The sequence below is a fragment of the Dreissena polymorpha genome, chromosome 6 (assembly GCF_020536995.1).
Source record: "Dreissena polymorpha isolate Duluth1 chromosome 6, UMN_Dpol_1.0, whole genome shotgun sequence".
Lineage (NCBI taxonomy): Eukaryota > Metazoa > Mollusca > Bivalvia > Myida > Dreissenidae > Dreissena > Dreissena polymorpha.
Window position 1 is genome coordinate 89423173 of NC_068360.1, and position 26381 is coordinate 89449553.

At 32.7% G+C, this 26381-nt stretch overlaps 1 pseudogene; it reads left to right on the top strand.

Moving 5' to 3' along the window:
• The first annotated feature begins 540 nt into the window (after positions 1 to 540).
• Positions 541 to 26381, top strand: part of LOC127835892 (NADPH oxidase 5-like) — a 41398-nt pseudogene continuing 15557 nt past the window's right edge.

Genomic DNA, 26381 nt, shown 5'->3' on the forward strand with positions numbered 1-26381 from the left:
GGTTTGGTAAAAACGTCTGTCAGATCTGAGTTATTATTTTGGTGTTTACGAAGTGTTTTTTGTGGAATAAATGGCTATAGCTTGGATAAATGTGATAACTGTCAGTTGATAAACAGTTTTACAAAGTCTCATAACTTTTAACCATAGATATATTGACTTAACAGATACTTCTTTGTCTTCATTGTGTAAAAGCAAATAAAGTTCAACATTATATTTTGAGCGACGTTAACGCTCCGAGCGGCTAAAATTTAGTCATGCTTGATTAGCCGCTTGATTGGATTATTGATGATAAATGAAGAGACCGTATAACGGAATATAACGGAATATAGGATCATGGATAACGGCTCACCTTGTCGTGTGGTCATAGACGGGTTCTCAAGAAGCGGTGATCCTTATGGCGACGAAGGGTCGCTAAATATTGACGATCTCGAAGCTGACGACATCGTGAAATTGACCTTGAGCGGATACGCAATACATACGTTGAACACCTAAAGCAAACGAGTAAGGACTTCCCGCGCTGATGTTGTGCTCAAGAAAAGAATGTTTAAACGGAGCGGCGAGCCACTTCCGGTTCGGCTCGCACAAGACATTTACGCTATTATTGAGGTTGCTGAAGGTGGAGACCCGAACTTGTCGATGATAAGCACTGCAAAGGCTAGGAAATCAACAGTAGTGCGGGCGATTCCGGATATAGAGACTGAAAATCAGGTTGGTAATGGTCGACAACCTGGAAAGTGTATGTGTTCTAGTGATATCTGCATACTTAAAGACCAGATTTCTACCCTTCAGGCGGATCATCTGATTCTCAAACAGGCTATGTTTGCAAGTAACGAGCTGCGCACGAAGGAAACGGAAGCTACAAAAGACTCACTTTGGTCATTCAAGGTACACATTTATTGACCATTAGAAACTTAGTCAGTGCATCTGTGGCGAGTATCACTGAGCTAGAGGACATACTTAGGGTTCTAGAGGTGCACCCGTTGTTATATATATCCATAGTTACATACAAGCATGTACCCGAGGTCGGGAATCCATTATATATGGTTGGCGGCATGCATTTATGCACGTATCTATGTATGCATACATAAACGCATTCACGTACGTTACGATGGTTGCATTCATACATGCATTCCATTATCATATACAGATGAACACATTATGGTCAAATGTTTAAGTGCATTAATGAACGCATCAATTATTGAATTTACACAGTCACGCTAGGTTAGTTTCAGGAATTAATTTACAAATTAATCCATAATGGTAAACATGAAGACATGTCATTATACAATTTTCAATTGTGCATTCGTAAACGTAACCCGAGTTTCAAGCACGAATCCATTTGTACACACATCCAAGGTCGCATTAGAAAATGCATGCATTCACGTATAAAAGTCGCATTAAAAATGCACTCATATACGTATACAAATTTGACCTAAAGCGAGTCGGATAAGATACGCTTTTCAATTTGCAACACTATTCCATGTTATTGCAGATGTTATCTGTCTTTTCACAAAATCGTTGCTGATTTAGATATCAGGTATCTTTAAAGGAAGTTATTCACAAACGTTAAATTATGTTATTGAATGTCATCTAATAGATTTAAGCATACTTATAAAACAGAGTTTCTCCCACCGGAATACAAACTCGTGATATCTGGATCTGAACGATTATGTAGTGGACAACAACGTGACATGCCAAATATACATCTTTAAGAAACGGTGTTATGGAGAAGACTTTTTAAGTTATTTCGCTATACATGTATAAGTAAATAAATCATGTGACCCCTGGGGCTTGACCTGTTCAGGTGCATACTTTGATCAAAGCTGGTTGAAAACAACAATATGTGAGTGTGTTTTTAATTATCATGCTATAAAGACTTTATAAACGTTGTTATTGTGTAGATTTTGCTTCAGAATTAAGTTCATGTTATGGATACAAGTGTAATAAACAATTATTACGATCAATGATACCAGTATATTATATTCGTTTATGTTTGACAACAGAGTGGCAAGTTGCCAGTTCTTAATATGTGGACATGATTCTTTAAATAACAGAAAAAAAACATATATGTGCACAAGAATACACTAAGAAAATAATTTACGTTTACTTTTTTGTAAATAACACAAATAACGAACTTAAGAATGTAAAAATGCTTAACGCCATAACCAAATGGATATTAATATGCTTTTAAATATGATAAATGAATGTACACTCATGCCGTTAAAATACAATTTAACATACAATACACATTTAAGCCATACTATAAAACAGTATATAATATAATCTAGGAAAACACAGTGTTTGTTTCCGCAAAATCAATCGACTCTTTTGTTAGGTATTCGCGGCTTAGTATTCCATCATTTCGCTTTATTCGCTACATAAATACTGAAGTCAATATAAAAAGAAATAATGCTGGAAAAGAGATTTGAAAGATTAGTTTCATTGAATACCGTAACTACAACAAGAAAACTTTTGTATACTGAAAACAATTAATGAGGAAAAATCAGCAGATCGACCTACTGTTTGTTATGGAAATTTAGTAGAAAAATACAACTTGTTTCGCTTAATTAAAACAGCTAAGAGTGAGCTTGCAATTTTCATATAACGAGCAAGTCCATTTTAAGTCATTTAGAAATCCTTATTTACATAACCCATATACTTTCCATTTTTTGACACCCAAATAAGGTAAGTGGATAAAAAGCGACATGTTACTCGTTGCAAATTGTTAGGTTTCATACACAGAAGAAACATTTGCTATTGGGAAGATTTGTCGAACAGCCACAAAACGCTTCATGTAAGTAGTTTTATATTTCAAAAATATTTTCACGTTGATTAATCATGGAAAATTGTATCATTTGGTTTTAGATTATCTAAGGAAAAAATAAACGTTTGTACATCGTATAAACCTCCTGACGAAGTAACGTTTTAGTTTTAAATCAATATAAACCCAACATGCGTATTTAATAAGGTTGAATGATGTGTGTTTCGATATATACCCTTGATTTTCTGAAGTATAGAATTGCAAGACTATTGTGTTTTGTTAATTGAGGAACCGAATCATATGTTACATGGGTGTGATTTATCGTGCGTTTATGTAGATTACTTACGAGTTAATTGGTATTATCCCCATTGACAACGCCACCTGAAGTCTTGTTAGTTGTGTATCAGCCTTAGAAGTGATGGTACAATAACAAGAAGAAGTCCTGTTCAGAGACGAGTATGGGTTTTTTATTCCTGCTGTGGGCTGGGGCTCGATCTTGCGACCCCTTAGTTCCGGTGTCTTTGTGTTACCACTAGATAAAGATCCGCTTCGTTGTGGTTGTATTAGTGGCTTTTTCGTTATCCGTTAACCCGTGATCTATTTATAGAATGACGGCGTATCAAATAACCAGGTATGAGCGTGAGTCGAAAATAGACCGGAAGTTTTAATTTTACATTAGAACGAGATGTAGTCAGCTTACACTTACTTGTTTTGTGAAAAAGGCGCAAATGTATTTTTCATTTTGATTAAAATTTAATATTAAGAACTGTGCTTGAGACAATTGCACGCGCTTTACATTGGCCAAACATGTCACCAAAAGCTGACTGGATTTTAAAATATTTTTGACTGAAATGTCTTGATTTACATGTTCATGTTTAAGGCTGACTTGGGTACACTGGTTTTGTCGATTTACCGTGATGCACCGTTCGTAATGGTCCGCTAACATTTATCTTGTGAAGTATCACAGGACACACTTATTTCCTATATTTCATTGAACTAGGTCATGTGATTTCAGAAACGAGATTGAATCGTGTAATCGGTTAAATATTGAGACAATACTGGAAAACATATGCTGGCCAAACTTTCTCTGCATACTGTTCTGAAATCTAAATCTGATTTGAACGTCGGTCTGAGCCGTTAAAAACATAGACGCATTGGTGCGGGGCAATTTCCGTATCGGGTTTTAAAACACCATAGATTCGATATCTCATGATCATGAAACGTGCTCTAGACATGTGTCATGCTCATGAGAGATTGAAATATATGATGCTCAAAGCTTTCTGATGAAATTTTGACCAAGCTCGTCATATGGTGTGACAGTTTTTTCATGTATGGCTATTTACAGGTCTAGAAGTCATTTATGTTTCCCATTTCTATAACAACAAATAAACAAGTAGTAAATTGTCTATAATCACATAGTTTTCTGCGTTCTTGTAATGGAAGGTTGCGTTTGTAGCATGGTATGTCGCCTGTTTATTATGGTATTCTGTGTGTGAACAACGGCATGTTGGGTGATTTAAATGATATACTGTTCAATTGCTTATATGGTTGCATGGAATTATTAAAAAATACATTAGGCTTGAAGCCCATGAGTACACATTGCATATAACACACAATGTAGTCAACAGTGGTTAATGACATACCGGCATATACATATATAATTTTAGCATCATAAATTTAGAATTAACAATAACAGGTTTTTGCAACTCTAAAGAGATGCATATTTAAAATAAACAGCTATTTTTTTAACAGGTATATATATTTATAACAGTGTTGATCGTTACGGACTAATTTACTTAGGTACATTATATGCATATTGTAGTGTCGTATCATATTCAAATAACATAGAATGTTCTAAGAATGTGTATACATAAAACGTTTATTGCTATGGCTACTAATAGACAGTAATATATGGAGAGAAACTATTGATAATACAATTCTGTTCCCAATTTAGCTGCTTTACAAATAAATGTTGCATGATATGTAACTGTTTTGCGTTGTCAGTTTGTAAGAGTTTGATAAATGTTAACATATTTGTATGATTCCAATAATATCTATGTATACATTGTTTTCTAATATATTAAAAACTTGACATTCGAGTACGAAATGGAACTCATCTCCGAGAACGTAACAGTGTAATCATTTTCTGTTTTCATACGGTGTCTTTTAAGGCTTGTGCCATCGCCCTGCTTTGACTTCAAGTCTGTGAGCAGATACTTTTAATCGCATAAACTCGAATCTAAATTTTGAAATATTTACATTATTGAGATAATGCTGAAATCTAAAATTTCCGTAAATGCAATAGTTTTAACCCCTTGTCGTTTGTTGTAACTCGGTAATGCAATCTTGAACATATACATCGGATATGCGTTGTTTTACAATAGTTTTATATTACAACAATTAACGTCACCTACTCCCTAAAAAAACTAAGAATTGTTTTCGTGATAAAGTTCAAGATCATGTTATAACATATTATAATCAATTTTAATATATTTAACATCATCCGATTGTAATATTTTAACCAATATTTTTAAACAAAAATGATCCGTTTATTTATTATGGGTTTACGCCCAAGTTCCCCGTAAAGGTCATGATTGTGTTTTTGAGATCGGACATTAAGCACCTGTTGGCAATAACGTGGTGTATTTTTTTCAATTTGGATCCTATTGTTAAATCCCCAAACTTTACAGGCTTTACAAATATGGTTTTTCAATTTTGTGTTAAAGCTGTTTAAAAAGCGACGAGTATTTTATTTCAATTAAATTGAATGATCAAATGTACCAACGTATTGCTATTGGACCTATAATGTGCTTTTTAGCGACCACTCAATATTGACACTGAATGAAGAATACTACAAACTGGAATTGCACACAGAATCATTACCAAATAAAGCTTTCAATCGTTCTAATTGACAAACGTACCGCCGAGGTTCAATGATGCTCCCCTTCAAACTAATTAGCTCTTGGCATACATCATTCATTTACGACTGCAATAATCTTGCAAAACATTATTTTGAGATTCATCTCCTCTTCAATCAAAGACCAAAACTTTTGTCATGATTGCACGAAGTCTTCAGAATTACGAATAACTGAAACGGTATTGTATTCTATCATTTGCATTCATAACCCTGAATAAACGTGTCATTTCTAGCCGCAATATATATGCGATCTAATCTTTTCATCTCCGTTGCTTTTAATTGCTTTTAATTGCTTGCAATACTCAAGATTTAATCCCTGGAGGTATTATACATACAACATTCAATCCAAACACGATGCATGCCTCCACTAAACATAAAAATAAATCGAAAACTAATTCACAAGATATCACGCAACAAAACATATTAACAGTATTTAAATTTAAAAGAGATGTTTTGGAATAAAAAAATGTGCTTCTTAATTCATTAGTTCATTAATTAAGAAATATAAAACGATAAAACAAATAAAAATAGACGAAAACAAAATAGAAGAAAATCCTGAAAAAATCATACACCATATAAAAGACTTTTATCAAAAATTGTATAAAAAAGATAATAATATCGAGGAGAGCAGCCATTCGAAAATTTTTAACAACAATGTAAATAGAATAAATAATCCGGATAATATAGAGCATCTTACAGAATACGAATGTGCAGAAGCCTTAAAAGATATGAAAAACAACAAAAGTCCGGGTTCCGATGGTATAACTGCGGATTTCTATAAAATATTGTGGAGAGATATAAAGAAATACCTAGTAAATTCACTAAATTATTCTTATGATAATGGCAACTTAACAGAAATTCAAAAACAAAGTATCATAACTTTACTGCCAAAAGGAGACAAAGATCTATTAACATTAAATAATTGGAGACCAATATCACTACTTAACTGTGATTACAAAATAGCATCAAAAGCAATTGCAAATAGAATAAAAAAACACTTCACAACCATTATAGGCACAGAGCAAACTGGCTTTGTGAAAGGAAGGTATATAGGAGAAAATGTAAGATGCCTGTCAGAAGCTATTGAAAAAGTGAATATTTACAATGAAAATGGGCTAATTTTTTTCTCAGATTTTAATAAGGCATTCGACAGTCTGGATCATGCTTTCATGAGGAATAGTGTAGCTAAATTTGGTTTCAACTACGCAATTATAAATTGGATTAATTTGTTTTACAAAGACGCTAAGTCATGCATAACAAACAATGGTCACTTTTCTGAATACTTTAACATACAAAAAGGTGTTAGACAAGGCTGCCCGCTGTCTCCCTACATATTTATAATTTGTATAGAATTATTGGCAAATGAAATAAATACAAATGAAAATATTTCCGGTATAAGAGTGAAAAATACAGAAATTAAACAAACGCTCTTCGCAGATGACGCATGCTTCCTTCTGGATGGATCAAGATTATCATTTGAGACCCTAATTGCAACCCTTGACAATTTTTCAAAAATATCAGGCCTAAGATTAAATAAAAATAAATGCACTGTTCTGCGCATAGGACGTATGAAATTTTCAAACATTATTTTCTGTAAAAAACACAATTTTTCATGGACATCGGAAAGTGCAAAAACGTTAGGAATAACATTTTTGAATAACACGGACGAAATGACCGAGTATAACATCAAACCAAAGATTAAAGAGTTTAAAAATTGTCTCGCAAAATGGCAAAAATGGAAACTAAGTTTAATGGGAAAAATTACAGTTTTAAAAACATTCGCCTTTCCGAAACTTATATATCCTTTAACAGTTTTAAATAATCCAGGCAATGAAATTATAAAAGACATAAAGAACTCAATGTTTTCATTTTTGTGGGATAATAAACCAGATAAAATCGCGAGAAACAAAATTGTTCAAAACTACAAAAATGGAGGACTCAAAATGATTGATCTCGAAAATTTTATAGACGCGCTAAAATCAAGCTGGGTGAAAAGGATGTTATATCAACCAACAACAAAATGGGCAAAAATTTACAGTGACATGCTTGAAAATAATGGCAATCTCTTTATCTTTAAATGCAACCTAAAATCATCAAATATAGACTCTTTGGACTTGAAATCTAAATTTCTAACTGAATGCTTAAAAGGATGGTGCCGCGCGAACTATAAAGAAAAACAGACAATCATAGGGAAAGAAATACTCTGGAACAATTCAAATATATTTCTATTGAATAAAACATTGTTTTACAAAACATGATTCGATCGGGGTATTACACAAATAGAACATATCTTTAACTACAGGAACAAACATTTTCATACCTTCACAGAACTTCAAGAATCATATGATTTGCCCCGTTCTGATTTTTTAAAATACCACACGTTAGTTGGTTGTATACCAAAATGCTGGAAAGAAAAAATTAACAATGAAGAAAGGTCATACGTGCCACCTAGTTACCTTATTAATAGAATCACCCCGACAACAAAAATATGCAAATTTATAAACGAACTGTTAATAGAGAATACACATATAAAAAACAACAAACAAGAACACAACTGGGAAATGCTTTTTAATAAACAGTTACATTGGGAATCAATATTCACAAATTATATTAAAATCACAATAGATTCCTCCTTAAGAACGTTCCAGTATAAATATATGATGAACATTGTTCCCAACAACGAAAATCTGTTTAAATATGGCATTGTAGAATCTAGTCTCTGTGATTTATGTTCAATGTCTGTTGAAACTAATATGCATTTGTTTTGGAATTGTCCTAATGTTCATATTTTTTGGAACAACATTGAGACATATATAAAATCCCAACTTAGCATGTGTACTGATTTCAAATTGTCTTATGAATGTATTTCACTTTGTAATACTTTTATCAACAATAGAAACTGCTCAAACTGTATCAATTTTATTGTATTACTAGGAAAATATTTTATATTTAAATGCAAATATCAACGATGTCCACCAATTTTTCAAAGATTTTTGGAATATTTTAAATACAAAATAAAAATCGAAGAGATTATCGCAAGCTGGAAGGGTAAAACTGAAAAACATACTCAAAAATGGAATAATTTTGTGATTTAAATCTGTTTTCTTAAATTTAAGGGAAAAAAGAAGATAAATATGTTAATATATCTACTTCATATGCTTTTCTACTTGTATTCGTTTGTGTCCTTCATTATTTAAAACATCACATCCTTTTTCATTTTCATGTATTCCATATGTTTATATATATATGTACTTTTCCCTGTGTAAAATGATGGTATGTGCATATATTATGTAGTGAATAAAGTACTAAAAACGGAAAAAAAATAAAATAAAACATATCAGTATTTCCGTTCGTAATTTAAAACGTGTTATGTTGGTCCCAAATATTTCAATGTAGAGTGCATGTAAACATTTTAATAAATATTCACTCACAAACCGAAATTTGCAAAACTGAAATTTATGTGATATATAAGAAACAAGATGTAAGTGCTATAATGCATCACTTTATCCATGTCTTAGAACTGCATACTTTTTATTTTTCATGTGACAATACTTTTCACTGACTTATATTGCACTATTTCAATTTTTGTCTCTCCCACGATAATAAAATCACTTTTATTAGTCATAAACTGCAATTATGTATCTATAAATATAAGTTCCGATCCTTAAAAAAAAAAAAAAAAAAAAAAAAAAAAAAAAAAAGAAATATAATAACACATATTTATACTTGTTAGAAAGGAAATATTATGAAGTAAGAGGTATGTTTGTTTTAATAGTTCATTCTTTACTGATTAGTACCATCGTGCAAAGTAAAACACGGCTTAATGTTCATTAAGCAATGCATTATTATTTCTTAAAATAACTAACTAAAATTACTAAATAGATTATTATACCCGGAATATAAGACGACATTGGTATGATATGTGATACTTAACAAACGTGGCGCATTGAATAAAACAATTTGTTATAACCTTGTTTAACTTCTGAAGACGAAGCGTCAAAAACAGTTTTGTTTCCATGAAAAACTAAAGGGCCTTTAGAGTATTTCAATTATGGCTAACCCAATTCTATTTTCATAATTCGTTTATTTATATCTTTTTAAATCATAATGAATAAAATGCACACGGTTGTGAGACAACATTCGCCTGTACATATCGAAACTCTTAATAACAACCTCAGTTTTAACAGTGCAATACTGTGTAATAATGGATATTTGTATATTGTCCGCCATTCAACCGCAATGTTGCAATATTTACATTGAACCATATTGCCACAGCTGGGTTATCGATATTGTGTCCGCTATGTAATTTTATGAACTGTATTCCTAATTCAATACACCGTTAGGTGTTGTTATGCTATAATAATGGTTAATGTAAGTACAAGACTTTAAGAACGCATTAACTACTATCCTTAAGCTAAAAGTATTTGTGTATTCTTATCATTATTGATGTCAGTAAAGACACGGCTACTATTTTACTGCTAATGTACTATGATTTCTTTCCTAAAAAATACAACTAATGTTACACCTATATTCGCACGGTCTATATTTAAAATTCAATTGTTTTAAAACCAAATGTCATGGGATTACAAAGGTCACTCAAGCAACATACGTAAAGATCGTTTTACAGATAATAGGCTGCGAATACAGGACAAAGAGTTAAAACGTACCGTTTATTTCTGATAAACCAATGGCGGTAATAACAGTCAATAACAGTCAATTCTCATCGTCATGAACTCTAGTATTAAAAACTTCCTCACGTTTATCATGAATGTCAAAAATAAGCATTTTAATGACTTAAAACACAGTGAGTGTAACAATAAGAAACATTAGTTAATTTGTGTTAGTCACGCAGGTCTTTTGTCAATGCTGCGACCATGAAGACAAGTAAAATACTTATTATTGAAGTAACCCAAAAGCAAGTTCAAATAAATAAACAAACACCAATTTTTATGAAAAGAAATAACTAGAAAAAAAATATTATAAAATAAACCTAGGTCTCGGTATAAACAACGCTTCATTAAAAAAGAACTGAATTGCCATCTTGATAAATTGTTTAAATTTAACTTTAAAACAAGTGTTGCTGACCTACATGTACGTTATATCATATCGTGTAAGATTAATGTGTATATTCATTTGTCGAAACGTTAATAAGCTTTTAAAATCAAAATCAAAAACACGATAATAAATTATAGACAAGCTCAAAATCTGTGCGCTGTTGGAGAAATGTTTGGATTTATGGTAAAAAGTAAAATGTTATTGTTTATAACTACCAATTGCATTATGAAATGACTTTTTCAATAGGGCTTTGTTTGGTAAACTGGGAATTTTGACGTGTACCTTATGTTGATAACACAGTTCTGCGTTCACGATATCAAATAACACGAATTGCAGGGAAATAAATAAAATAAAACATATCGGAAAATGTCATTTGCCTTGCATTGTGAGTGCCCACGCTAAAAGGAAAATCGTTAAATTATCTAGACACACATGTGTGACGCACGCAGTCAGTTTGTCTGAAAATATATCATGTAAGCTATAATAAGCTAACTGCATATGCCAGTTTGCTTTTTTATTTACTTTTTTATTCAATATAAAACATATAATGTAAACATGTGCATAAGCAAGAACAAAGTTATAACATGCAGCAATGATAATGTTAAACATATTATACAATATATGTTAATATTTATATTTTTTTACCTATATATAATAATTAAACTATATATGAGTTGCATAAATTGGGGTAGATAAACAACTTTACTAGATTATGAAAGTTTAATGTGTTTCCATTTTTGTTCGAAAATGTTAAGTGTATCGTTGTTGAGGATTATTTCCTTTTCAATTTGGATCTTTAGTTTTAAATAATTTATAAAACAGTTCAAAGTAGGTTTTTGTTTTTTATATTTCATGCTGAATATAAAATATTTCATTTATAAAATAATGTGGTTAACAGAGTTATTAATTTCTGGTATTTTACAAGTATTTACACCGAAAATGATATTTGAGAGAGACAGTTTTATTATTAATTGTTGTTTCTCTAGAAAAGGTGTCAATTGATTCCATAGAGATTGAATATGTTTACACTCCCAGAAAAGGTGTTTTATTGTTTCGATATGTTCACAACACATATCACATAGATTTGTGGTGGATAGTTTGCACTTAAAAAGATATTTATTTGTAGCTATGATTCTCTGGATGTATTTATATTGAAAATTTCTCAGTGTGCTATCAGTAGTTGATTTATATGGCATGACATATATTTGTTTCCAATTAAATTCTTTTTTCCGAGAAGGTTTTGCCATTTAGTTTGAGCTTTGGGTATTTCGGCAGGGTTTTTAATTTGAAGAGTGTAAAATATTTTGTTCGTTTTGTTTTGTTTTGCAATTATGTTTTCTACGAATGTTTTTTGAGTACATGGTGTGTTATTTGTATTGGTAGCAGTTTTAATATGTAAGGGTATACTTTTGATCAATGTGTAGTACATCAGGAAATTACTTGTAGGTATTCCGTATATGTAGCATAAGTTTTCAAAAGAATAGAAGTCGTTTATTCTGTTGTCGTATAATTGATCTACATATTTAATGTTTTGTTCAAACTAATGTCTATAAAACATCGTTTTATTGTTAGTAGTTATATCTTTATTGTTCCATAAAATGACTTTACTATTTATTTTGGTCTCTAAATTTTGAGTAACTTTACACCATGCCGAAAGAACATTCGATAGAAATATGTTTTTGGTTGAAATTTCATCTAAGATGTTATTGTCGATATTACATTCAAAAAGTAGGGAGTCAGCATATGTTTTTAGAATTTTCTGGTAGAATAATTTCCATTTACTCGTATTGGTATTATCTAAATATCTTTTAACCCAACTGCATTTGATTGCATTCAGGAATGAATCTATGTCCGTTAGTCTGATACCTCCATGCTCTACAGGTTGAATTAATTGAGTTCGCTAAATTTTATCACGTTTACCGTCCCATATGAAATTAAATATGTCTGATTTTATATCTTCAATAATATCATGTGGTGGGTTTGGGAGAACTGTTAGTGTGTAAATAAATTTAGCGAGCGCAAACGTTTTCAACACGGTGTTTTTTTCCGATTAGTGTTAGTTTACGGTGCTGCCATGATTTAAACAATTTTTAAATTTTTGTAATTTAGGCAATATGTTTTTTAGAATTGTTTCATTTTCATTTTTGTAAAGGTTATTCCTAACGTTGTTGCTTCATCTGAAGTCCAGTTGAATTTCATTTCTTTTTTAAGATGAATATTACTTTGTTTAAATTTACCTACACGTAGCACAGTGCATTTACTTTTGTTTAGTTTAAGACCCGATGCCAATCCAAAAAGGGTTAGCGATTCTTTATGATTATTGAATGAGTCGCTACTGTCATTTAAAAAATAAGTTGCATCGTCAGCAAATAAGGAATGTTAAATTTCTTCGTCAGTTTCTAGCGATATTTCCTTTATATGTTCATTTGAGTGGATATAGTGTGATAGATACTCGATGCATATAATAAATAGTGAGGATGAAAGTGGACATCCTTGTCTTACCCCTCGTTCGATGTTAAAACTGTTTGAAAAAAAGCCCTTGTTAATAATTATGCTGTTTATATCGGTATAAAACAATTTGACCCATTTTATTAGACTTTCACCAAAATTCATATTTTATAAGCAAGAGAACATAAAAGAATGGTCTAGTGAATCGAAAGCCTTTTCGAAGTCTGCCAAGAAAATGAGGCCAGCATTGTTTGGTTGGTTGAAATAATTTATGCATTCTTCTATCAGACGTACATTTTCACCAATGTAACGTCCTTTAATGAAGCCAGATTGAGATCTTGAGATGATTGATACTTTTTTAATTCTGTTTGATATACTTTTAGTTGCAATTTTATAATCATTGTTTAGTAAACTAATCGGGCGCCAGTTTGATAAGGATTCTAAGTTTTTTCCAGGTTTTGGAATGAGTGATATTATACCTTATTTTTGAAGGGTAGGTAAGTTTTTGTTGTTAAATGAATAGTTCAGTGAATTAATTAAATGTGTTTTAATATCATTCCAGAATATTTTATAAAATTCGATTGTGATGCCATCAGATCCTGGACTTTTGTTATTTTGCATTTCTTTTTAGTGCTAGTCCACATTCATATTCATTAAGTAATCCGTCACACAATAACTTTTCATCTTGATTTAAAGCATGATGTGTATTTTTAAAAATGTTGTTATTTTAAACATGTTTTCGTTTATAGAGGGTTTCGAAGAACACACGTTGTTCTTCTAGTATTTGAGTTCTGTTTGTTATATCTTTGCCATTAACTACTAATTTGTGTACAGTTTTTTGTTCGCTTCTACGGTTTTCAATGTTTGCGAAGTATTTTGTATTTTTTTCATTGTGTTCAACATGTTGTGCACGTGCTCGTAGTATTCTTCCATTAAGTTGTGTATGATAGATGCCTTCTAATACTTGTTTGTTTGATGTGATTTCATTTTCAATGGCGGTGGTATCATTTGTGTTTGTTTCATTCAATTGTTTTTCAAGGGTTTCAATGGTTTTGATGGTTTCAGTTTCAAGTTTGTGTGTTTCTTTTTGTTTAAATGATGTGTATCTAATTGTTGTGTTACGCATATTTCCTTTAATTACTTCCCATAAGGTGTTTGGGTTTGCATCTTTATTATTTTGAACTGTGTTTAATATTTCCTGTTTTATTTGTGTTTGATATTGTGTGTCTAACAAGATGCTGTTATTAATTTTAAAGTATCCTGGGCCTCTTTCAGGTTGTATGTTGTGCAGTTTAAGTTCAACTAGAGAGTGGTCTGTCATAAATCCTGGTTTAATGTTACATGTGTCAATAATGTTGCAAAGTGACTCGTATATTAAAAAAATAGTATAATCTACAAAATAGTGTTGGTTTTGTGTTTGAGTGCCAGGTGATTTTTTTTTCGTTTGGATTTACTGTACGCCAGATGTCTATCATATTGTAGTTTTCAATTATGTTATTCAAAATGTTTCTATTTTTAGGATGAGTATAAAGGTTTCCATTCTTTTTATCTACTGATGGGTTCAGGACAGTATTGAAATCACCACCGATTATAATATTTTTATCTTGGTTATTAATTATGAAGGATTGTAATGTTTTGTAAAATGTGGAATCATCTATGTTAGGACCGAAGACGTTTATCAATGTTAATTGTGTTTCGTGTATTTTGATATCTATACTTGCTAGTCTGCCAATTATTATTTCGTTGAAGTTATCGACTGTGAACCCTGTATTGTTTTTAATAAAAAAAAAGCAATGCCTTGTTTATTTGTATGTTGTCCACTAAGATAGATGTCTCCGTCCCATTCATCCTTTAAGGTTTGTGCTAAAGAATGTGTCGAGTGACTTTCTTGTAGTAGAAAAATGGTATATTTTGTTTCGTCTAACCATTTGAATTTTTTTATTCGTTTGTCTTTATTGTTTAGCCCTTTAACATTCAAAGTACATATTTTATTCATTTAAACAAGTTGGAGGGTGATGTGAGTGATAATTTGTGTGTGCTTGTCAAGTTGGTTTCGTTTTAAAAAGTAGAGAAGAGCTATTCATCCTAAATAATATGTTAAGTGTAATTGAGATATGGGTCGTATGAGTACACTGTATGCGAAGATTCATGATCCAAGTTCCAGTAATGAATGTTTCATAAACAGTACATTGTATTTTGCTTGACAATATCATTTGTGAGAACGTATTTTTCTCTCTATGCAACCATATAAAGATTAAAAAGAAAAAAAACAACAAAAAATATATATACAGGAAAGGATTAATAGTAACATATAAATAATGAGAGATAGATTGGAACAAAGACCCATTCGGGTCAAACTATTAATTTCCATGGATCAATATAACAACAGTTAATATGTACTGTAAGGTATATAAAAAGTGAGACATAAAGAGTCGCCAAAACAATAATACATGCACATGCATGTTGAATAATAATTCTCAATATAAAAACAAAAACATAGCTGAAAAAAGATTGAACATTGAAATTAAGACAAACAAAACACAAAAAGACCTGTTTTGTATAGCTCAATAACATTGGCCCAGTACTCGTGAACTAGATTAGTATTTAACATTTTACGCAAAATTACTCGCTTAATTCACAGTCTGTTTTATTCGTGCACGTTTTGCACGAGTTTTTTTGTGGCAATAAAAGTATACTTAGTGAGGATAGCCACACATGATTTAAAATTGTTTCTAGATCACTTCGTAAATAAATTTGACTCTTCGTAACGGCATTTTATATATTAATATAGTAAGGTCAGTGGCAGATTTATATATAATGCAACAATAAAATAACATTATACATGTACTATAAACTATTTGTAAAGTGCGACAGAAAAACTCACCAAAGACATTTCAAAATGCATGCACATCTTTAATGCAACAATAAAATAACATTATACATGTACTATAAACTATTTGTAAAGTGCGACAGAAAAACTCACCAAAAACATTTCAAAAAGCATGCACATATTTAATGCAACAATAAAATAACATTATACATGTACTATAAACTGTTTGTAAGGTGCGGCAGAATAACTCACCAAAAACATTTCAAAATACATGCACATGCCCATTGAATGCTATTTATCGGGATACAAATAAACACCGTTGTAATATATTTGATAATATGATATTTCGAACGATATAGCATACGAAAACACTGTGGATAAAAAAAAAACACACTGAAAACTAACAGTGCATAATGACAATTGTTCGTATAGCTCGTAAAATTTAATCTGGCATTCGTGAACTCCATTTGAATTTTGCTTTTCACGCAATAACTGATCCCTATATTTAAAAATACGTTTATTCGTGCTCGTTTTGCACCAGTTGCACGTTACAATAACAGTACGCTCAGCGAGAAAACGCATCAATTGATAACAATTGCTTCTAGTTCGCAAATGTATTTGATCTTCTAAACGGTAATATATTTATACAATTAGATCAGTACCAGATTTATATTAGCGAGCAATAGGCAACAGTATTAATTTAGTTTGCGGGTAAGTATGGATATACTCCGGATTTGGGGGTAATATATCCTGCCAGGTCGATGATTATGTAAGTGCGTATGAAATAATGAATTAAAGATATTTTGGCAGGTAAGTATGGATGTACTCGGGGGGGGGGGGGAGGAGCCGGAAGGTGGGTGCGTAAGAACATTGACAGGTAGGAACATAAAATTACACAGTAAGTTAGGTGCTTACACAAATAACATAGGCACATCCGGAGACGTACAAGAAGGTTAGCATTCTAAATTAAATGAAAATGATCGTTAAAATAACTCCGATTTGCGTATTTTAAATTTAGTTATGAGTACATGTAGTGGGAAATATTTCATATATGTGTCTGTTAAGACAACATCATGAAAGGTTAAAATGTAGTTAATAATTAACAGATATTCATTTTTATCTATGAGTTCATGCAAACCTGGTATGACTTGAAACCACATATAAAGTTGTCTCACGTTACACATCGGTATTATGAATTCTTGACTGGCGATCGAAGGAAGGTTTGCACCAGAGGAGGCTTTCTTTGCGTATGTGGTGGATTCTTTCTTTGGCCATGGTTTGCTCAGCCAGTTTTTATATTGGTCAAAACGCACTTTTTCACTGCGTTCACTGCCCCTATATTTCACAAATAGTTTGCCTTCACGCGACCAAGCTCTTTCAACACGGCCCGGGTCTTTGAATCGCAGGGACGCAAGCACTTCTGCGTTTGTTTTTGTTAGGTCGTCATTGACGTAAATGTTTGTGCCCTTCAATCGATTTGCTCGTTGCATGACATCAATTTTGGTTTGACGTCGAACAAATTTCACTATCACCGGACGATTCTTGTTCGGTACGTATTTTCCGAGCCTGTGAGCAACATCTATGTCTTTGGAAACAAGCTGGATATCAAGATGATGGTTTATCATTCTCGCTGTTTGTTCTGCCACTGCCATGGATGATTGGTTTTCCGCGTCACACGAGAGGCCCGATATACGAACGCTGTTCCGAGGCCCGTATTGTTCGAGGTCATTTATGCTAGCTTCGAAGGTTTGTATTGTGGACTGGTTGTTTTGTTTTGTCAATTTATTTTTCTTTTGAATTTAGCTGCTCTTTAAGCGTCGATATTTCCTTTTGTTGGTCGAACATATTACTTTCGATAATTTCTAATTGTTTAATTACGGATGCAAGCAATTTCTCTTTTATTTCTTCGCCAGTTTGCTATTATAACAAAGTGTTACATATCAATTTTCTATCGTGAAGTATCGTGGTTTGATGTTCCATTTACAAGGCGCAATGAGATATTTAAAGACCCACGTCATGCGAAAATAGGAATTATGCAATATACTGACAACGTAGCTCAAGTCAAGCATGCAATCCGCGCAGTCTTGTCAGGATATGCATACTTAGGAGGATAATCAGGAGATAACACGAAACCTCAAGTGAAGTGCTTTTTTATAGCGCAAAGCGTAAGCGCACGACCAGACAGCCCTTGTGCGCAGGCTGGTGATTGAGCTACGCTGGCCGCATATGCCATAATACACATTTTTGTATGTCGCGGTTGTTAAAGTTATTTGAATGTGTGGAAAAAAAGCTTATCAAATATCAAATGTTTCGGTGACGAAAAACATAACAAGCTACATGAGAACACATATAATGTTATAACACTTAGTAAACTTTGTATCTACGAATACCGTCATGCGTTTAAATTGTAGTAGTTATTACTGTAGTAGAAGTAGTAGTAGCAGTAGAAGTAGTAGAAGTTATAGTATTAGCCGTAGTAGTAGTAGTTGTTGTTGTTTTTGTAGAAGTAGTAGTAGTAAAAGTTGTTGTATCAGTAGTAGATGTAACAATAGTAGAAGCTGTGGTTACTTCTGTTGTTGATGATGTTTTGTTGAACTTTTAAAGTATGTTTGAATATACATATTTCTTACAATGGTTTAACTTTTTTTCCAATGTTTGATTGTAATATGTACGCATACAGTTCATCATTTAAAATATCTACGCGTCATGCGAATGTACTTCCATTTCAACCCTTCCAAATGCTATACAGTAACGACACGGATATGATGCACTTTATATTTCCATTTACCTTCAAAATAGCACATTAATTTAATGAGTTCATTTCGATAAAGTGTAACACTTTTTTACGATATTCTAACTTGCTGCTGATTGTAGACCAATTGGGTAGCTGTGATTAAAATTATCAAACGTTACTCTCGTTAGTGTGTTTTATCTAAAAAGGTAAACCGAGTTTTATTCATAATGAAATAGCATAGGTAGAAATTATACAATATAATAAAGAAAACGTCATTAAAAGTGTTGTTCTGTATAGAAACAGTGAACGCAACTTTATAGCAAATATCACAAAACGAAGTCAGTCAAGAAAAAAGTATCGGTTTCTTTAGTGGCAACACACACGTGTTTTCCTCGAAATAACGGGTTTACACGTATTTTATAGGTAATGTTTAAGTACTAGTAAAATGAACATTAAATAAGTATAAGTAGCATGATTGTTTACCCTTCCATTTAATTATGGTTTAATAGCTTATCCAACATTTTCGGAGACCAAAAGCACGTATGTGGCGTTAGTGTTCAAAGAACAACAACACAAAGTGCAATATTACCTTCGGAATTTTTTAAAGTTTGCGATCAACTGAGCTACGAACAAGAGCGGCCCGAAATTTCGGACATAGGTGGAGTTTTGAAACCTGCTTTCCACTATGACGAAACGGTAACCAGTCAGGCCGGGACGGGCCGAAAACGGAAAAGCCAAACCCTTCCGACGAATAAAAAGAAAAGCGCCATGATAAGAACACCCGAAGGTTCATATTTTGCCATCGGCCTCTTATAAGCTGCACTTACCAATATATGATTAAACTTTTAAAATGCATGGACACCCGATTCCAATACTCGTTATATAAATCTTAAATAAGATGCATTGCATCATTAAAAACATGAAGACTACTTCAATAAACTTTTTTTACATTTAATGTAATTGTATAACTGTAAACACATAACGAATTTTCTATGTAGCCTTGTTGTGTTTTTAATTTATCTTTATTGTGTTATATCGTATTTTAGCGTGTTTATGATAATAATGCTTATTAATGAAAGCTCCTCTTATAATTGCTAGCTCAAATAATTACGCATTTAGATAACATAATGTGTTTTAGTTTTGAAGAAAATAACATACATTACATTTAAAATTGCTTTAAACAATAGATAATATTGAAACATAATTCAATCCTGTTTATAGAAACATAAAATGATGTTTTACCAGCCAGTCTCGACTGGAACTTTTCGTCCGTAAACTAGGCAACGAAGGCCTAGTAGTTTTGTCGATAATCTCCGTAAATCAGAAACCCCGCCTCCTTTGGACAAGGAGTAAGTACAACCACTCTAATGTCTACTTTTATTTATTGAAGAGTTTTATTCACATTCTTCGAATATGCTTCTTTAAAAAAATGCCATGTAAGATATTTATTTTGGTGGTGTTGTTTATTTGTTTATATTCACAATTATTGAATATTTATACACACGTACTTTTGAATGAAACGTTTTGAAATTCACTGTTAAGTACATTTTGCCTTTTGTGTTTCAGTAATTTTATTTTATTGTTATTTCAACAACAGAAGCAAACGTAGTTTTCATTTTAAGGGTTAAATAAATATTTTATGGAAATACACTTTTTTCTACGCATGCGCTAAATTTGCATATTTTACGAAATTCTGTGTTGTTTCACAAAACGGCGATGAAGATGCAAAATGGCTGAACTGTCTTGAGAGCAAGTTTAAGAAAATCGCAGGAGCGGATGGTCAAATTGACCAACAAGAATTTCAAAAGGCTCTTGGACTCAGAAAGGTAAATCCTTAACATGTTTTTAGAGAAAAGCAAATGTCTCAACATTCGTTGCTGATTTGAACATTTTGGAAGACTTCAAATGGACGAATTACGTTGTAAAATGTTTCCCCACCATGATTTCATTAAGCGTCTTAATGCTTTTATGCTACGTTCTTCAAAACGTATTATGGCTAATGACATGTCGTTTAACCCGGGGATTCAATCATGATGGCTGATTACTAAATTCACTATTGAAGTTGTAACTTATTTTAATATCGTAGAAAGATAATTGTTTTTTACTGTTTGCTTATGACGCCCTCATTTTTATAGGACCATCATTTGACTTTTGTGTACGGCGGCCGCCCATTCAGTCGCCAAATTACCGACGCCATATATTTATGAAATAATTTGTATACAGCCATTATTCGTAGAATAGCTTTAACATCTTCACTTAGAACACAAGACAGATTATTCTTACTGTTTCTTGTTTTTAGTTGTTTTTCATGGAACGTTTTTTCGAGCTCTTAGATGTGGACGGAAGGTGTGACATCAAACAGCAGGGCCTGATGCTCGGATCACGCATGCTCATGAAAGGCATTCAAACACAGAAGCCTCAGTTCCTTTTTGATGTCTACGATGCCGATGGTACGATATAAATACCAATTTTTAAACCCCTAAACTGCAACTACAACTGTTTCAAACACAAACCATTTCGAACTTATCGTAATCAATACTACCATCCCGTCTTCCACCACTTAACCTCTACCATTATAACAAAACAACAATGTTACTGCTACTTCCACCATATTCTCCACTATCACTACCGTACCTAGAACAATTACCACCAATAAAAGCATTAGCAAAATCACCACACAACCACAACCTCTTCCACTATCACCAAAACGACTACCATTCCCACCCCACCTTCTTATACACACACGCCAACACAACTTCCCCTACAAACAAAACTACTAATACTTTCATCAGTACATTCACAACCAACATAACCATAATCGATAGCCCCATCTACTCCACAACTATCATCACTACCCTACAAACAGCTTGTCTTTTAATTCCTCGTCAGGAAGCGGAAGCATCGACCGTGACAAATTACTGAACACACTAAAGAATAAAGCTCGCTTCCACTCTCTGCTGAAAACTTAGAAGATCTATTTGACGACGCGGACGAAAATAAGTCCGGTAAGATCACGTTCGAAGAATTCAGAAACGAGATTGAGAAACATCCGGGCGTTATAGAAAACCTTACATTCAGGTGGGTACCTTTAAGAGTTCTTCTTGGCTTTAGTCAGCTAATAACCATCAGTGTTTTATTTCATTAAATTAAACATTAAACATGAATATAAACCGACATGCATTAAGTCGATACAACATACAACGAGCGAAATGGGCAATGTTCTATTAATAGGTATATTTCAAGAGTATCGCATTGGATTTTGTTTTAATAAATTCAGAGATACATTGTTACTGCCCTGCATTTTGAAAAAAAAACGGGTGGATTCTGACTTATTACATTTCGGACATTTCTTTGTTTTATTGAATATGATTCTTTTTACCAAAAATCATGAAATTATAGTTGATTCCGAGAAATGTGTTGATCTTATAACAAAAATGTATCCGACACCTTCATATCATGCAGATATGAATTTAGTAATATGATATATTTTGCTTTAATGTCGATTGATCGTTGCTCACCTTTAAATAAACAGTGGTGTGCGTTAATATGTAATACATTCACTGTTTACATTTCTGTCCGACACTCACGTTTAATAACAATGCAACTGGAAATATGAAATAGTATTAGACTCCTTACTATGTGATGTGTTGAATTTGTAATTTATATTTATAAACAAAGTTTGATTAATCATATATTATTGGACAATATACTTATATATCTCATAAAATTTGCTCCTTGTATCGTTTTTCATATGCCATCGAATTAAATACGTGTCAAGATTCTGCTACCTTGAAGGAAATAACGCGGTAAATCGATAAAACTGTGTTAGTGTCATTGTGTACTTGAATTTATCCGACGAAATCAAAAAAGGTTTGCACGGCGGTTAGGCAAACATTTTTAGTGCTACAATCACACTATACGAGTTTAATTTTATAAAATGCACTAGCCAAAACAGATAAAAACAAGTTCATCGAACCTCGCGTAGTAATATTAAAATTATGTGTAATATTTCCTGGTTACGCCACGCGAATGGTCCTCACGATTCAATGCAAACGCAATGTAACATGAGAAAATATCGCACACACGATACACTTTTTCAGCACCATCCTCCTTTTTTGTAAAAAAAGTTGATGAAAGCACGAATCAACTAACAAAGGAACTATATATGCATTCAAGATACAACCGTTTACTTTCTACGACAATTTCCGTCGAAAAGCAAAAGAGCAATGCACCACATTGATACGATTTAATACTTTTTAAGTGTTTTGAAAACTGTATATATATTCCAAAATATTCACATTTTAATTATAATAATCCAACCTATACAAACTTAAACGTCCTAAGTAAATGCAACGGCTTTTTTTCACTCGCGTCCTTGAACTGAAATAATTATTCAAACCAGTGACATAATGTCAACAGGCAAGTGCGTGCAGTGTAGCGATTTGTTTTGCAGACAGGTAAAAACTAATAGAAAAGCTTTATTGGGTCAATTACTTATTCGTATACGAAAAAAATTTGAAATATCTCCATACAATGCATGAATAAATTATAATTAAAGACAAAATAAACAAGGTTGTACAAACATTTTAACGAGTAAAATATTCTTCATGTCTTAACTGCGTTTGGCCTTTTACCACAAGTGAAAGGCAAAAGGGAGTCTGATTCTTGCAGTAGCAATATACAGGCTGATAGGTCAACGTTTATACAACATCTAGAGTATCCTTCTACACAATCACTTCTCTGTAGGCTAAAATTTTCTATAAGAGCGCTTGAAATAAATAAAGTACGATTACACACTAATATTCGCTCCGATATGTATCTTTATACACGATTCTGTGTTTTGTTCAGAAAAGAAAGAATTTCATCATCATTTTTCCTATTATACTAAGAGCAAACAGCAGTTGCTCTATTGTTTAAAATAGTACAGGCGCTTAAAACACTTTTATTGGATTAAAAGGTATACTCATTTGAGACACTTTCCGGGAAAACCAGGCATAAGGCATGTATCGGCCCATATTAGCTTTAGCATTCCTCGCAGAGTAATCACGAAGGACCATTTCCAAAACAAAAAAAAATGTTAAGAAGTTTCTGCTTGAATATCCAGTCTAGCCGGTAAGATACGTTCCTAATTAGCATGAACTAAACAGGCTAATATGGGACTAAACGTCCATGCATAAGCACAGTTTTACCAGAAAACGACTCATTAAATGTTATTGACATGGGTCAAAGCGTCTTTAACCTTTAGTGTCGCACAATGGCTACGACCACCGGACAAGAAGAACGATGGTAAAAGTCGCTTTCAATACTTCACAATTGACTGCTGCAAGAACAACCTCCGAAAAGTGATCTACTTTTTGGTGTATTGGATTCTCTTCGCCGTGGCGATGTACCAGTATCGGTTATGTACCGTCTGGATTATGGTCAATATAATTATTGAATAATGCATTCCTTTAATACCGTGCATAAAACTATAAAAGCTACAGAAAACAAATCAGAAAACAAATCAGTGAGGCAAATATTGAATATTGGAATTATCGAGATAACTTAAGTTCGTTTTACACTTAAAGCTTTCAGTAAGTAAGCAGATTGTCAGGGATTGTCCAGAAACATCTGTAGTCATTTCTTCAATATTTTCACTTAAGATGAAAAATTACAATGTTTTGTATTTCTTCATAAATAAAGACATGCATGTTGTTTTGGTATTCCTCAAATAACACTGACATAATGATGCTATTTTGATGTAATTATCGATGCCTCACTATTGCAGCATGAAATGAAACACTTAAGAACAATTGCCAATTTAAGGATAAAAATGAAAGTTAACTTAAGATGCCTCTGGAATACCACCCCAGCTCTTTAAAGGTAAACTACAAGCCTAACAATCTATCAAGCAATCCTGGTGGATGTAATGACGTTTTCTTATTTTCATCGTTTATATCATGGAGCATAACTTAACAATTCTTTATGTTCAATATATGCTTTGTGTGTAAATAAATCGTCAGCATTTCATGTTCGCTATGAGACATCATTTGACAAAACCTATTCGTTTCATATATGAGAAGAAAACATTTCACACAAATCTAATCACTTCACGGGACAGACAAAACGCAATTAACAAACATTGTAAAACCATAAGTTTTAACGTTCAAATTATGTCTTAATTGTAGTTTTCAAAAGGCGGTCGTTGATGCCTGAACTTCCAATGTGCCTGGGTACTCGTACTGATACTTCGCAAGTGTATCACCTTTCTGCGCATGACAAAACTATGTCACATGCTTCCGTTCGACCAGCATATTTTGTTTAATAGGATGACGGCCTTCGCCATAGCGTTTTTTGCAGTGGAACACACGATTGCACATATTGGCAATAATGGTATAATTTCTTTGATATGCCTTTGTGTCGTCTTTATTGTAAGTTGTTTTTTCTTTTCGTTTTACAAATTTGAATAGGCTGCTATAAAACATTCACACAGATCAAACACAATTTATTTTTTCTTTTATTTTTTTTCACGAACTTTCTTGAACATCTTTCGGTTATATCTTAAAAAGACAGATAATAAACGGATACATACATGTAGAATAGCAGATACTCGAGATGAGCTTTTTGAACACTCTGGTTGTTATCACCTTTGGTAATCCAGGAAATGGGATCTAAGCTTGTGTTCGTTTTTACAACAATCATTTGTTGGGAACTTACAACCTTATACAACACAAAACGCATTCTCAAAACATATACTGCATTATCCAATCAGCTGACATTCGTTCATACTAACATGACGAACTTATCTGTAGCTATGTGTTTGTGTTTTATCAATTACAAAAACACCGCGTGTATCGTAGACTTCAGTGGCTATAACGGTTTCCAACGCAACTAATGAGACCCAAGCTTGGGAGGTGCTGTTCAGCACAGGTGTCGACCATGGGTTGGTCGAGGGCTGGGCCTCTATCACTGGGTGGATCCTGATGGCCATCTTTATAGTCATCGTCATCTGTTCTCTTCCGTGCGTAAGACGCAGCGGTCATTTTGATGTTAGAAATTGAAACAATTTTTTGTTTCGTTGGAAAACAATTGTGAGACTCCGCTCAGCGTTGAAATCTCTCTTGTATCCACGCCCGAAACATCATAATGCAAAAAATGTGCCCAATTCAACCTACCCACAAAAGTTCATGTCGCCGAAATAAACGGAATACACTTCTTTTCCATGTTATGCGGTGAACGAGTGTTGAACACCCATGTGTCGATCTAGATCATTTCTTCGATGATGGGTTGAATAAAAAGGATCTTTTCACAAATATTTCGGTTGTTTCTTATTATGTCAATTATAAAAGATGTATATGTAAAATTATTTAAGTTAGTATTTAACTCTGGTTTTTTTACCTCGCAATTGGACAATAGGGCTAATAGATTCATTAAAAAAAAAGAATCGGAAAACGATCTCTCTAACTACAGATCAATCACGTTATTGAGCTGTATGAGTATATTATTTACTTCAATTCTTAAACATACGTTTAGAATTTTTTTTTCATGAAATATGACCTAATTGACAAGCATCAAGCGTAAGTGGAAAGTTCTTAAATATTGTCAAAATATGTACAACAACGCCAAATCAAGTATCATGTGTAATGGCTAAAGATCA